Source organism: Aythya ferina, assembly GCF_964211825.1.
Source record: "Aythya ferina genome assembly, chromosome: 3".
Classification (NCBI taxonomy): Eukaryota; Metazoa; Chordata; class Aves; order Anseriformes; family Anatidae; genus Aythya; species Aythya ferina.
In genome coordinates, this window is record NC_140298.1 from 14586751 (window position 1) to 14600731 (window position 13981).

Sequence of the window (13981 nt, forward strand, 5' to 3'; positions counted from 1 at the left end):
AGAGAGTGAACACAGAGTTCTTGACAATTAGGAAAAAATAATATTTACAAGGTAAATATGGTTCTTTCCCTCAGACATGAAAGAGAAGTGATATTAAAGTACTAAAGATGTAGAAGTGGGGAAAAATAACATGATGTAAAAAAGAAACTTGTCATTTATCCATGGGAAATATTGATAAAGCTTTCAGAACTGAAGGACAAGCCCTAAGATACAAAGCTACACAAAAATGTGGTGAAGGTGCAGGAAAGAAGATGGAAACAGATTTCCTAGGGTATATCCACTGTGATATGTATCAGGGCTAAGGTACAAAGAGACTTGGGAACAGAGGAAGAGTTATAAGAACATGCTGTATTGGGAGAAAGGATCTGCTTATGCTGTCCCTGGATAATTAAAACCTTCCAGAATAAATCTAGACCTTGAATAGAACTTGAGAGAAAGGTAGAGATAAATCTAGCAGGAAAAAAAAACAAAAAAAAAAAAACAAAAACAAAAACAAACAAACAAACAAACAAAACTTTATCTGGAACTTTTGTACAGTCCAGGTGAATATCTTGCTGTGATGCAACCCCATCTAAACTTCACTGACCTTGGAGACCAAAGCATTGGATCGACTTCAGTTTGCAGCCACACGAGGCTTGTGGGGGAAGGTTAACAGTTCCCTGTAGTTCTAGAAATCAGCTACTATTAGCCATAGTGTGTAGGTCAGGGATATACTAAGGTGCAAATCTGATGGGACCGTATGAGGTTTCCTTTCCTTCTTCTAGTAATCTGACTGTTAGAGAATAAAAAAGCATTTGATAGTAATATCCAGGTGCAGTTTTTTGCAGCGTAAGCTTTATTTGGGGTTTATCACTGTTGGAAATAGTTGGCAGACTGTATGGTCAACTTTCTGCTCCTAAGGAGTTGCCAAACCTGATCCACAGTACATGGATGACATATGTGACCTTTTTTTTTTTTTTCAAATCTGCAGTGTGGCATTGGAAGATTTGTTCACACCTTGTGTTTTCAGCTTTTAATCAAACCTCCATGCTATAGAAAATTCACATGGAAATCTCACAGCAGAACCTCTCTTGGGACTTCTTAATTTTCTCAAGCATGGAACATATTTTGAGAATAGGTAGTTCATAGCAACATATTCCTTTGGGGGCAAATCTAAAATGAGAAGAGCTATGAGAAAGTGAAAATAAAATATTTTGAATCTCAGAAGAGATTCAGTATGGATTTGATCTCAAGATAATTTGGTCTATTTAGGCCATTCTTATTAACTCAAAGCTGATTCATATATGCCTATTAGAAAGGTGCTGTGAGGACCTTAAGCTAAGAGAGTGAAGGTTGGATGTCTTGTTTTTACTCTTGCAGCTTGGTGTAATGGGAATTCATCTACAAGTCAGAACAAAGCCCTGACTATTTTCCTCACTACTTTAGGTCTTGAAAAAGAATTGAATATATGTCAATTCATTACCTGATTCTTATAGTAAAAGTATGGTTGATGGTATTTCATATCAGTAGTCTTTCACAAAGGTTATTCTGTCGTATTAGAGTTATATCTTTTATTTAATGGTGTTATGTTCATGGCCACATATGTAGTGCAGCTTTTAACTGGGATAGCAAAATGGTTATTAACTAACAAATGCATTTGCAGCATGAGTGAAAATATGCTAATATCTGTTGCAGTGTACCTAGCTGTAGGAAAGTGAATGGCAAAATACTTAGACATTCAAACAAAAAGCAGGGTTTTTAGTAAGTGATGAATTGCCTTTTTTTTTTTTTTTTAAACCATAATTTGCTTTCCCACCCTATTGGGAATAGCTTGTGCACTTCACCTCAGTATTGGAAAAATGAGAATTTCACAAATTGCAGAAATTGCCTAGCAAAAAAGAACTGGCCATATTTTTGAAACTGTTGAAATATTATTTATAGATTGGTGACAGCTTGATAAAAACTACCATTGCACACTTGATTTATTTTAAAGTGAATGATAAAGTATTTTTTAGCAAGCAGATTCTATATCGACTCCTATAAAAAATTTGGTTTGAAAATAATCAAGAAAAATATCCTCCTACTGTTTTTTTTACAGTAGCCAGCCTTGGCAAAGGACTCAGATACAGTCAGCAGTGGGTAGCTTAGTATCACCTTTTGTTCTAACTCCCTGTAAAACCTAAAATCTGGTTTTTGTTTGTTAGTTTTTTTTTTTTTTTTTTTTTTTTTTTTTTTTTTGTCATTATGAAGGTGTTGTGAAATATAAGCTGATGGGTTAAGACCCAGCCCTGCAACCATCTCCCTTAAACAACAAGGGAAGAGGCAGCAGCAACGAAGGACTGAACTCTGCAACCTCGTTCATCTCTCTGCTACCATCATCATACCTCCAGTACAATGATAAAACCATATCTGAGAATGACAGCAGGAAGCTAAAACTGGGAAAGAGTGAGGATTAGTTCATGTTTGCCATTTTGTATGTTTTCTTGCATGAATATAGATCAAGACCTAACTGGAGGAGCTGTTAGGAATTGTAAGCTTATTGGGTTTTCCCAGGATTTACAGGGACTTTGTTTCTGCTAAGTGTACAGTGTCATACCACAAAAATCATCATGTCCTAAGTCATAGGACTACAAGCTCTGATCAGCCTTTACTCTGTGCTTCCCTGTGATGCCATAACTAAATGCAATGGAAACTTGTTGGCTCTACTTTCCTCAACAATGTTCATTCTTCTGCAACACAAGCATCTCTTTGCTGATGGGGAAACAGCATCTTTTTGCTTTTCTGTACTGGCAGTAAAGGATCATCTCATTCTTACCAAGTATTACAGATATCTATTTTTTTTTCTTAAAGGGGTGATTTGTTCTTTTGACTTTATTTTCAGCTTGCAACTTCTCTGCATTGCTTCTTTCTGGAGCTAATATTGCTAATCCTAACATATTCAAATCTTCCCTTACTCAGGAGAAGAATGATATGTAGCTCATTTTTTCTACTGCTTCTATAACTTGAACAAATCAGAAATTGTTCAATTGCATTTCTGTTATGCAGACCCAGCAACTATGCTTGCAAAATCTTATCTTTCATACAGCCGAGTTCTCCCTGCATGCCGTCAAAGCAAGCAAGGAAGCATTGATAAGTGTGTATAAAAGGGCTCTTCTGACCATAGAAAATTCCTACAAATCCTACAAGCAGGTACTTCGGTCTGCTGATGTCATTGATTACGGGGCCCATTCATATGCCAGAATGATTTGCAGCTGCCAAAATGGGAATAAAATGTCATTTCTGGTGACTCATTTTTTTTTTTTTAGTAACTCAGTTGAGTATGAGAAAGTCTTATGAAACTTAATTGTGACTCGAGCCTCAGTTCAGGAACACCTTTTAATTGGTTTCACTGGGACTTTAAAAATATTTCCTGCAGCTAATTGTTGAATTGGGGACAAATGCTATAGGATTTTGTGGACACACATAAATGTGCTCAAGAAAGTTTGCAGACATGAATAATCCCACAGCTTGTGCCATTCTCTAGTAATACTCTGCACATTTATATTCTTCTTCTGTACTGTCTCCTCTCCTAAAAAATATGACTTTTTATCCCCTGTCTGGTTGTGTCTTTTCCTTACATGAGTCAAATATAAAACATGCAGCAGGCTCTTCTTTCCAAAGAGACTTAAAAATAACTGAAGATTTGCCCAGTGCACTCAGGCCATTGGGAAGTGCTCTGAGAGGGACTAAAGAAACACAGATCAGGTTGAAAATCTCTTGGATATTATGGCTGGATATGGTGTCTGTCTTCTTCTCCATCTTAAACAGTTGTGATGCCATTAAAAGTCAATGTGCTTCCCAGCAGAAGTGGTTGAGTTTCAAAAATGAGAGGAATGATCGCTGTGTGCAGTTGGCAGATGAGTTTGTAATGTGCTCTGGGATTCTTTTCCATGCTGTAAATTCAAATTACATCTCATCATGTGCCTAGTTAAAGAACAGAATATGTCACAATAGAGAAAGAGAAAACCAGGAACAGATTGTGATCCTGTTGACAATTATGTAAGCCTAGACTACTTTTCTGTCATTTCTTCATTTCCCAGGATAAACGACAGCAGGGCAGGGGTTCTTTGGGGAAAAAAGCTAAGAAACAAACAAACAGCCCCAACTCATATTGGACAAATTATGATAGCACTTGCATTTCAAGTGATTTAAAAACTAAGAGCTACTATTCAATTTAAACGACTGAAAGTCAGAACCATCCCTCAGTGCTCAAGGATAGCTGCCTTGGAGCTGCCACAGCACCTGACCACGTGTTGCAGGGGGATTTGGGCCATGCTTCGCCAGGGATGGCCTGGGACAGTGGCATGACCAAGTCACACCTGCCTGCTCTCGCTGCGCCCCTGTCCTCTGCCTAGAAAATGGCCCCAGGAGGGTAGCACCATGCAGTGCCTGCCAGGCATGAGGAGCATGCAGTGTGCTGTGGTGGTGGCTGTGGGAGTTTGTGTGGTAGGGTATGGGGGTTCTGTCCCTCTTTTTCGAGTCCACCCTATCTGCTAGCAGTTTCTGACCGTAGATTTTGCCATGGTTTCCCCCAGGCAGAGAGCTTGTAACCCCCCCCACCTCCCCCATCTGCTTCCCTCACATCCCCAGGTCCCCCTAAGCAATAGGTTTCTAGCATTGGACATTGAAGGGGAGGTCAGTGGGGAGGCGCAGGAAGGTTCCCCAAAGAGCTTACCAAGGACGAAGCAGTCAACTCCACGCATTCAGACTGCCTCTGCCAGGAAAGAAAGAAGCATGGTTGTGGTAGGTGACTCCCTCGGCCTGACCCTACCCGTAGGGAAGTCTGCTGCCTCCCTGGGGCCAGGGTCAGGGACGTTGCCAGGAAGCTTCCTAACCTGGTACGCCCCTCTGACTATTACCCCCTTTTGATAGTCCAGGCGGGCAGTGATAACATCGAAGAGAGAAGCCTCAAGGCTATCAAAAGGGAATTTAGGGGACTGGGTCGGTTAGTGGATGGAGCGGGAGTGCAGGTGGTGTTTTCGTCCATCCCTACGGTGGCAGGGAGGGGTTCAGAGAGGACACGGAAAGCCCACCTGTTAAACACGTGGCTCCGGGACTGGTGCCAACACAGAAATCTTGTTTTTTTTTGATCATGGGGCACTTTACTCAGCACCTGGCCTGATGGCCGCAGACGGGTCCCTATCTTTTAGGGGAAAAAGGATCCTGGGCCAGGAGCTGGCAGGGCTCATTGAGAGGGCTTTAAACTAGGTAGGAAGGGGGATGGGGCTGAGGCTAGGATTGTTGGGGCTGTGCCAGGGGGAACAATGGCAAGGCCGGAGGATAAGGCAATGGCCCAGCTGAAGTGCATCTACACCAATGCACGCAGCATGGGTAACAAACAGGAGGAGCTGGAAGCCATCGTGCGGCAGGCAGGCTACGACTTGGTTGCCATCACGGAGACGTGGTGGGACCAGTCTCATGACTGAAGTGCTGCAATGCCTGGCTATAAGCTCTATAGAAGGGACAGGCAGCATAGAAGGGGTGGTGGTGTGGCTCTCTATATTAGAGAGTCTTTCGAGGTTGTAGAACTCGAGGTTGGGAATGACAAGGTCGAGTCCCTTTGGGTTAGGATCGGCAGGGACAACAAAGCTAGTGTCCTGGTCGAGGTCTGTTATAGACCGCCGAACCAGGATGAGGAGACGGATGAGGAATTCTACAGGCAGCTGACAGAGGTTGCAAAATCATCAGCTCTTGTACTCGTGGCGGACTTCAACTTCCCTGACATATCCTGGAAGCACAACACAGCCCTGAGAAAGCAGTCTAGGAGGTTTCTGGAGAGCGTGGAAGATAGCTTCCTGACGCAGCTGGTTAGTGAACCTACCAGGGGTGGCGCCCCGCTAGACCTTCTCTTCACAAACAGAGAAGGACTGGTGGAGGATGTGATTGTCGGGAGCTGTCTTGGGCAGAGTGACCACGCAATGGTGGAGTTCACTATTCTTGGCGAGGTCAGGAAGCGGACCAGTAAAACCGCTGTATTGGACTTTCGGAGGGCTGACTTTGAGCTGCTCAGGACACTGGTTGGTGGAGTCCCTTGGGAGGCGGTTCTGAAGGGCAGGGAAGTCCAGGAAGGCTGGGCGCTCTTCAAGAAGGAAATCTTAATGGCGCAGGCACGGTCTGTCCCCACGTGCCCAAAGACGAGCTGGCGGGGAAGAAGACCGGCCTGGCTCAACAGAGAATTGTGGCTTGATCTTAGGAGGAAAAAGAGGGTTTATAAGCTTTGGAAAAGTGGGCAGGCCACTAAGGAAGACTTTAAAGAAGTAGCGAGGCTGTGCAGGGACAAAATTAGGAAGGCCAAAGCTCATCTGGAGCTCAACTGGCTACTGCCGTTAAAGATAACAAAAAACGTTTCTATAAATACATCAACACAAAAAGGAGGACTAAGGAGAATCTCCATCCTTTACTGGATGCAGGGGGAAACTTAGTTACAAGAGATGAGGAAAAGGCGGAGGTGCTCAATGCCTTCTTTGCCTCAGTCTTTAGCGGCAATACCGGATGTTCTCTGGATACTCAGTACCCTGAGCTGGTGGAAGGGGATGGGGAGCAGGATGTGGCCCTCATTATCCATGAAGAACTGGTTGGTGACCTGTTACGGCACTTAGATGTGCACAAGTCGATGGGGCCGGATGGGATCCACCCAAGGGTACTGAGGGAACTGGCAGAGGAGCTGGCCAAGCCACTATCCATCATTTATCAGCAGTCCTGGCTATCGGGGGAGGTCCCAATTGACTGGCGGCTAGCAACTGTGACGCCCATCTACAAGAAGGGCTGGAGGGCAGACCCGGGAAACTACAGGCCTGTCAGTTTGACCTCAGTGCCAGGAAAGCTCATGGAGCAGATCCTCCTGAGAGTCATCATGCAGCACTTGCAGGGGAAGCAGGCGATCAGGCCCAGTCAGCATGGCTTTATGAAAGGCAGGTCATGCCTGACGAACCTGATCTCCTTCTATGACAAAGTGACGCACTGGGTGGACGAGGGAAAGGCTGTGGATGTGGTCTACCTTGACTTCAGCAAGGCTTTTGACACCGTCTCCCACAGCATTCTCCTCAAGAAACTGGCTGCTCTTGGCTTGGACTGGCGCACGCTTCATTGGGTTAGAAACTGGCTGGATAGCCGGGCCCAAAGAGTTGTGGTGAATGGAGCCAAGTCCAGTTGGAGGCCAGTCACTAGTGGCGTCCCCCAGGGCTCGGTGCTGGGGCCGGTCCTCTTTAATATCTTCATCGATGATCTGGACGAGGGCATCGAGTGCACCCTCAGCAAGTTCGCAGATGACACCAAGTTAGGTGCGTGTGTCGATCTGCTTGAGGGTAGGAAGGCTCTGCAGGAGGATCTGGATAGGCTGCACCGATGGGCTGAGGTCAACTGCATGAAGTTCAACAAGGCCAAGTGCCGGGTCCTGCACCTGGGGCGCAATAACCCCAAGCAGAGCTACAGGCTGGGAGAGGAATGGTTGGAGAGCTGCCAGGCAGAGAAGGACCTGGGAGTGATGGTGGATAGTGGGCTGAATATGAGCCAGCAGTGTGCTCAGGTGGCCAAGAAGGCCAACGGCATCCTGGCTTGTATCAGGAACAGTGTGACCAGCAGGGCTAGGGAGGTGATCGTCCCCCTGTACTCAGCTCTGGTGAGGCCGCACCTCGAGTACTGTGTACAGTTTTGGGCCCCTCGCTACAAGAAGGACATCGAGGTGCTTGAGCGGGTGCAGAGAAGGGCAATGAAGCTGGTGAGGGGCCTGTAGAACAAGTCCTACGAGGAGCGGCTGAGGGAGCTGGGCTTGTTCAGCCTGGAGAAGAGGAGGCTCAGGGGCGACCTTATCGCTCTCTATGGGTACCTCAAGGGAGGCTGTAGCGAGGTGGGGGTTGGCCTGTTCTCCCACGTGCCTGGTGACAGGACGAGGGGGAATGGGCTTAAGTTGAGCCAGGGGAGTTTTAGGTTAGATGTTAGGAAGAACTTCTTCACTTAAAGGGTTGTGAGGCACTGGAACAGGCTGCCCAGGGAAGTGGTGGAGTCACCATCCCTGGAAGTCTTCAAAAGACGTTTAGATGTAGAGCTTAGGGAAATGGTTTAGTGGGGATTGTTAGCGTTAGGTCAGAGGTTGGACTCGATGACCTTGAGGTCTCTTCCAACCTAGAAAATTCTGTGATTCTGTGATTCCCTTCTCAGATGAACAGACGGTCCCATTTGCAGACCAGACCCGAGCTGTAGGGGAGTGTGCTGCCTACCTGGGTCCCAGGTCAGGGGCATAACTAGAAAACTCCTGGAGCTGATTCACCATGCTTATTATTACCCATTGCTCATAGTTCAGGCGAGCAATGATGAAATCTCTAAGAGAAGCCTGCAAACTGTGAAGAGAAATTTCAGGGGTTTAGGGTGAATAGTTCAAGGAGCGGGAGTGCAAGTTGTGTTTTGTTCTATTCCTTTTGGGGAGGTTAAGGACATGGAGAGGGCTAGGAAAACACAAGTAATGAATAATTGGCTGAGAGGCTCGCGTCGAGACAGGAACTTGTTTCTTTGACCACGGGGCAGTTTACTCAACTCCTGGCCTGTTGTCAATGGATGGAACTCACCTGTCTCAAAGGGGGAAATAAATTCTTTCACAGGAGCTAGCAGGACTTGTGGAGAGAGCTTTAATCTAGCTCTGACAGGGGAAGAGGGTAAAACAGGGCTCACCAGATAAGTGCCTGGGGGAACAATGCTGAAGCTGAGGGTGAGGCAGATGCCTCATCTGAAGTGCATCTACACCAATGCATGCAGCATGGGCAACAAACAGGAGGAGCTGGAAGCGATTGTGTGACAGGCAAATTACGACCTAGTTGAAATAAATGAAACATGGTGGGATCGCTCCCACGACTGGAATACTGTGATGGACAGCTACAAGCTCTTCCACAGGGATCAAAGGAAGGGTGATGGTGTGGCTCTTTATATTAAAGAGTGTTTTGATGTTGAAGAGCTTCCAGTTGGGAATGAAAAAGTTGCGTGCCTACGGATAAGGATCTGGGGAAGGCCTGTAGGGGTGACATCTTGGTAAGTGTCTGTTATAAAGCGCCTAATCAGGATGAAGAAATGGATGAGGCATTCTGTGAGCAGCTTGCAAAAGTTACACGATCACCAGCACTCATTCTCATGGGAGACTTCAACTTCCCTGATATATGCTGGAAGTATAATACTTCACAGAGGAGCCATTCCAGGAGGTTTCTAGAGTGTGTGGAAGATAGCTTCCTGACACAGCTGGTCCAAGAGCCTACCAGGGGAGGTGCCCCGCTAGACCTTCTCTTCACTAACAGAGAAGGACTGGTGTGATATCTGAAAGCGGGGGACTGTCCTGGATAGAGTGACCATGAAATTGTGGAGTTTTCTGTCCTTGGTGATGTCAGAAGGGTAACTAGCAAAACTGTCTTGAACTTCCTGAGGGCGGACTTTGACTTATTCGGGACGCTTGTTGCAGGGGTCCCTTGGGAGTCACTCCCGAATGGCAAAGGGGTCCAGGAAGCCTGGACACTCCTCAAGAAGGAAATTTCAAATGCACAGGAGCAGGCTGTTCCTGAGTCCCATAAGGTGAGCCAGAGGGGAAGAACACTGGTGTGGATGAACCAAGAATTTTTTGAGACTCTGGGAGAAAAAGAGAGTCTATGTCTGCTGGAAGAAGAGACAGGCTACTTGAGGCGACTACAAGGAATTTGCTAAGAGGTGCAGAGAGGAAGTTAGAAAGGCAAAATCCCAGCCTGAACTCAGCTTGGCCACTGCAGTAAAAGAGAACAAGAAATCCTTTTACAAATACATTAACAACAAGAGAAGAACCAAGGAAATTTTCCATCGTTTACTCAATGCAGCAGGGAATGTGATCACTGAGGATAAGGATAAGGCTGAGGTTCTCAACACCTTCTATACATCTGTCTTTAATAGCTGGATCAGTTATCTTCAGGGTACTTCACTCCATGACCTGGATGTCCCCTGTGATTCGTGTAAAGAATGCCCCCTACCCCCCACACACCCCGTGATCCAGGAAGAGAGAGTTAGAGACCTGCTCCTCCACCTGGAATGTCGCAAGTCCATGGGACCATACAAACTCCACCCTAGGGTGCTGAGGGAGCTGTCGGAGATGATTGCTAAGCCGCTTTCCACCATCTATCAGCATTCCCAGTTATCTGGAGAGGTCCCAGAGGATTGGAGGCTTGCCAATGTGACTCCCATCTACAAGAAGGGCCATGGGGAGGACCTGGGGAACTGCAGACCTGTAGCTTGACCTCAGTCCAGGGAAAGTTATGGGGCAAATCATCTTGGGTGAAATCACCCAGCACTTGCATGGCATCCAGGGGATCAGGCCCAGCCAGCACAGGTTCACAAAATGCAGGTTGTGCTTGTCCAACCTCATCTCCTTCTATGATTGTGTGACCAGACTGGTAGATGAGGGAAAGGCTGTTGATGTAGTCTACTTAGACTTCATCAAAGCCTTTGAGATGGTCTCCCACAGTATTCTCCTGGGGAAACTGGCTGCCTGTGGCCTGGACAGGTACACTCTTATCTGGGTAAAGAACTGGCTGGAAGGCTGTGCCTAGTGGGTAGTGGTTAGTGGAGTTAAGTCCAGCTGGCATCCCATTACAAGTGGTGACCCCCAGGGGTTAGTACTGGGGCCTGTCTTGTTCAATATCTTTACTGATGACCTGGACGAGGGGATTGAGTGTACCCTCAGTAAGTTTGCAGACAACACCAAGTTGGGAGGTAGTGTCGATCAACCTGAGGGTAGGATGGCCCTTCAGAGGGATCTGGATAGGCTGGACTGCTGGGCTGAGGTGAATGGGATGAGGTTTAACAAGGCCAAGTGCTGGGTCCTGCACTTTGACCACAATAATCCCATGCAATGCTATAGGCTTGGGGCAGCGTGGCTAGAAGATTGTGAAGAGGAAAGGGACCTGGGAGTGTTGATCGATGCTCGGCTGAACATGAGTCAGCAGTGTGCCCAGGTGGCCAAGAAGGCCAATGGCATCTTGGCCTGTATCAGGAATAGTGTAGCCAACAGGAGCAGGGAGGTGATTGTCCCCCTGTACTCTCAGCTTTGGTGAGGCCACACCTCGAGTTCCGTGTTCAGCTTTGGACCCCTCAATACAAGGACATCGAGACCCTGAAGCATGTCCAGAGACAGGCAACAAAACTGGTGAGGGGTCTGGAGCACAACTCTTATGAGAAGCAGCTGAGGGAGTTGGGGTTGTTTAGTCTGGAGAAGATGAGGCTCAGGGGAGACCTCATTGCACTGTGCAACTGCCTGAAAGGAAGTGGTGGAGAGCTGGGGGTTGGCCTCTTCTCTTAGATAACTGATGATAGGACTTGAAGGAATGGGCACAAGTTGCACCTGGGGAGATTTAGATTAGATATCAGGAAAAACTATTTCTCTCAAAGAGTGGTCAGGCACTGGGGTGGCCTACCCAGGGAGGTGGTGGAGTCACCGTCCCTTGTGGTGTTCAAGAAGCACCTGGACAAGGTGCTACAAGAACAGATTTAGTAGCTTAGTGGGTAGTATTGGTGATAGGAGGGTGGTTGGACTAGATGATCTTGTAGGTCCTTTCCAACCTTGTGTTTCTATGATTCTATAAATTAAGACATACATGTATATGTAAACATGAAAATTGTTGGAAACAAGTCACAAAATGAAACAAAATCAGTTGTGTCTTGTTTGTTTATTTGGTGTGGTTTGTTTTCAGTCTATTCCTTCTGCTGCCTGTTGCACATTACATTCTTTGCAAGCTTTAAGTTTTCATGATGGGTTGGTACCACCAAACAAATGCTAGGAAATGAACCATAGGAGTAAGGACCTGCTCATGTTCTGCCAATGCTGTCAAGTAGCTAAAAACCCAGCTATGGGGTCAAGAAAGGAATTTGTTCTTGTTTTGTATCACTGACCAGATGACCACACTTGCTGACCAGGACAAAATGCAATATATTCATTGCCCTTTAAGAAGAACATTTAATGTATGTTCCCAGAAGCAGAAATTGAACTATTGAACTTATGTTCCAAATAATGAGTGATATGGAGACCTGAAGAAATGTCAGAACCTAAATGTAACTAGATTCAGGGGGAGTATCAAAGAACTTTATTGGGTTGTTTACTGATTCTTCACTTCTTTTTTAAAAATCTTTCATTATCCATGTCTACTTTTATTGTTGCTTAAAAAAACCACAACTGTAGTAGGTTTAAATAAACATATATAATACATTTTAGTGTAGCAAACCATGTTACTGCTATCTATTAAATTATAAGTATTTGTTTGTGTTGTCTTGGGAGTAAGCGTGTCACTTCTTGTGGGCATTTTGGTGACATAAAGCCATTATAATGGCACCAACAATGACCCCTGGTGCTTTACAAAAGGAATTTATGGAAACTTCATGTCATGTTTAAGTGTCAGGGGAATTTAGGTATGTTACCCTGAATGCAATTACTCAACTCAGAGCACAGCCAAGACAGTGAGACTAACAATATGTTTCATCCTATAAAAATTGGCATGGGATCTTTAGTGACCATGTTTTGTCAGGATCTTAGATTTATTATGTCTCTAAAAGACATTTCTTCTGGTGCCATATTCAAAAAGACATAATTAGAAAATTCTGCTATTTTTTAATTTTTATTTTTATTTTATTTTATTTTATTTTTAAAGTGGTGTGCATTTATTCTGTTTTATTCCTACTCTGTTTAGCCCAGCCTTCTGATGTCAGGGAGCTAGTCTTGGGAGGAAGCAGCTGGTCGGACCCCATGCCATCCATTGACGGGAAGTTGTTTCCCTGGCAACAGAAACTATGAGAAACCAAAGAACAGCTCTTTTCCAGTTCATGTTTCTTTTTCACTCAGTGTTACAGGCACTCCTTAGCTTCTTAGAAGGAATCATATAGCTACTATCAATTCAAACTAAAGCTAAGTGGAACAGTGTAAATGTCACCACAGTTTTCAAGGCTGTGAGGTTCTGAAGCCTACTGCTATCAACATTAATTTTGTATTGAAAAATATTAACAAACTAGATTTTTCCCCCCTTTGGGAATTATTCATGGTACTGTATCAAAACAAAGAGGCAAGGAAAAAGAGTAAAAATTGCTACACTGGCTTTGCTTCATGCATTGTGCAGAATGCATCTTTTTTGTGTGCAAGGATGCAGTTTAAAGGGAATTTTTGGTAGTCAATTATGGTTGTAGAGCTGACACACATGGCACAACAAGCACATTCCTTTTCATTAGTGCTCCTGAAATTCTGGAGTTCCTTAGGAAAAGGAAAAAATGAGAGACTAGACAAAAACAACAGCTGGATTGGCATAGACAGTTGACAGTGAAGGCATCCTGGAGTTTTTGTGCCTGTGTGAATGGTGCATTGGAGTCTGTGTCTGTGATCCACTATGCCTTGTGTAAACTTTTACCCAGGATACTACCATTTCTCTGAAATTTGGCAAATGTTTTTCCCTGGTAACATCTTCATTAAAAAACTGACTGCATAAATTGTAGAGTAATGTTAAAGACAGTCCAGAATTTGTTTAACATCAACTAATGTATTCTCTGGATCTATTCTGCTTTGTGTAAGAAAAACTCTGATTATTGTTTTCAAATGTTATGGTTAATAAATATAGAAATTAAATCAAAACCAGGAATCTTGGGAACTAGTAAACTGTAATTCAGCAATTCATAGAACAGAATTTCTTAGTTTATGCTTGTGCAAAACACTTGATTGATTTAATTAATTAATTCACAAAGTAATATTAATATACATATCTATGTATTTCAAAAATGATGTTGCCACAGAAGTTTTGCAAGGTTTGAGGGTTCTCTGTGATGACTCCTGGAATAGCTGCTGTTCCAGGAGTGTGAAGGTCCTTTTACTTGCCAGTGTATGTAATAAGGTACACATGCTTTCTGCATTCTGTAACAACCTTGTTTTACTAAAGCAGAAGTGATCATTACTTTGTGTAATCCTTCAAGAAAATGTGTTCTTTTGTCT

General features: G+C 44.7%; 1 long non-coding RNA gene across 8 annotated transcripts in view; it reads left to right on the forward strand.

The window, feature by feature from the left end:
- Window positions 1-13981, forward strand: part of LOC311433680 — a 476332-nt gene that overhangs the window by 275744 nt on the left and 186607 nt on the right. The window contains exon 4 of one of the 8 annotated variants that reach the window (XR_014690903.1): window positions 2230-3699. The exons of the other annotated variants lie outside the window; for them this stretch is intronic. This is a non-coding gene — a long non-coding RNA (uncharacterized lncRNA). Of the gene's footprint in view, window positions 1-2229; window positions 3700-13981 lie in introns of those variants that run through there. 8 annotated transcript variants of the gene reach the window in all.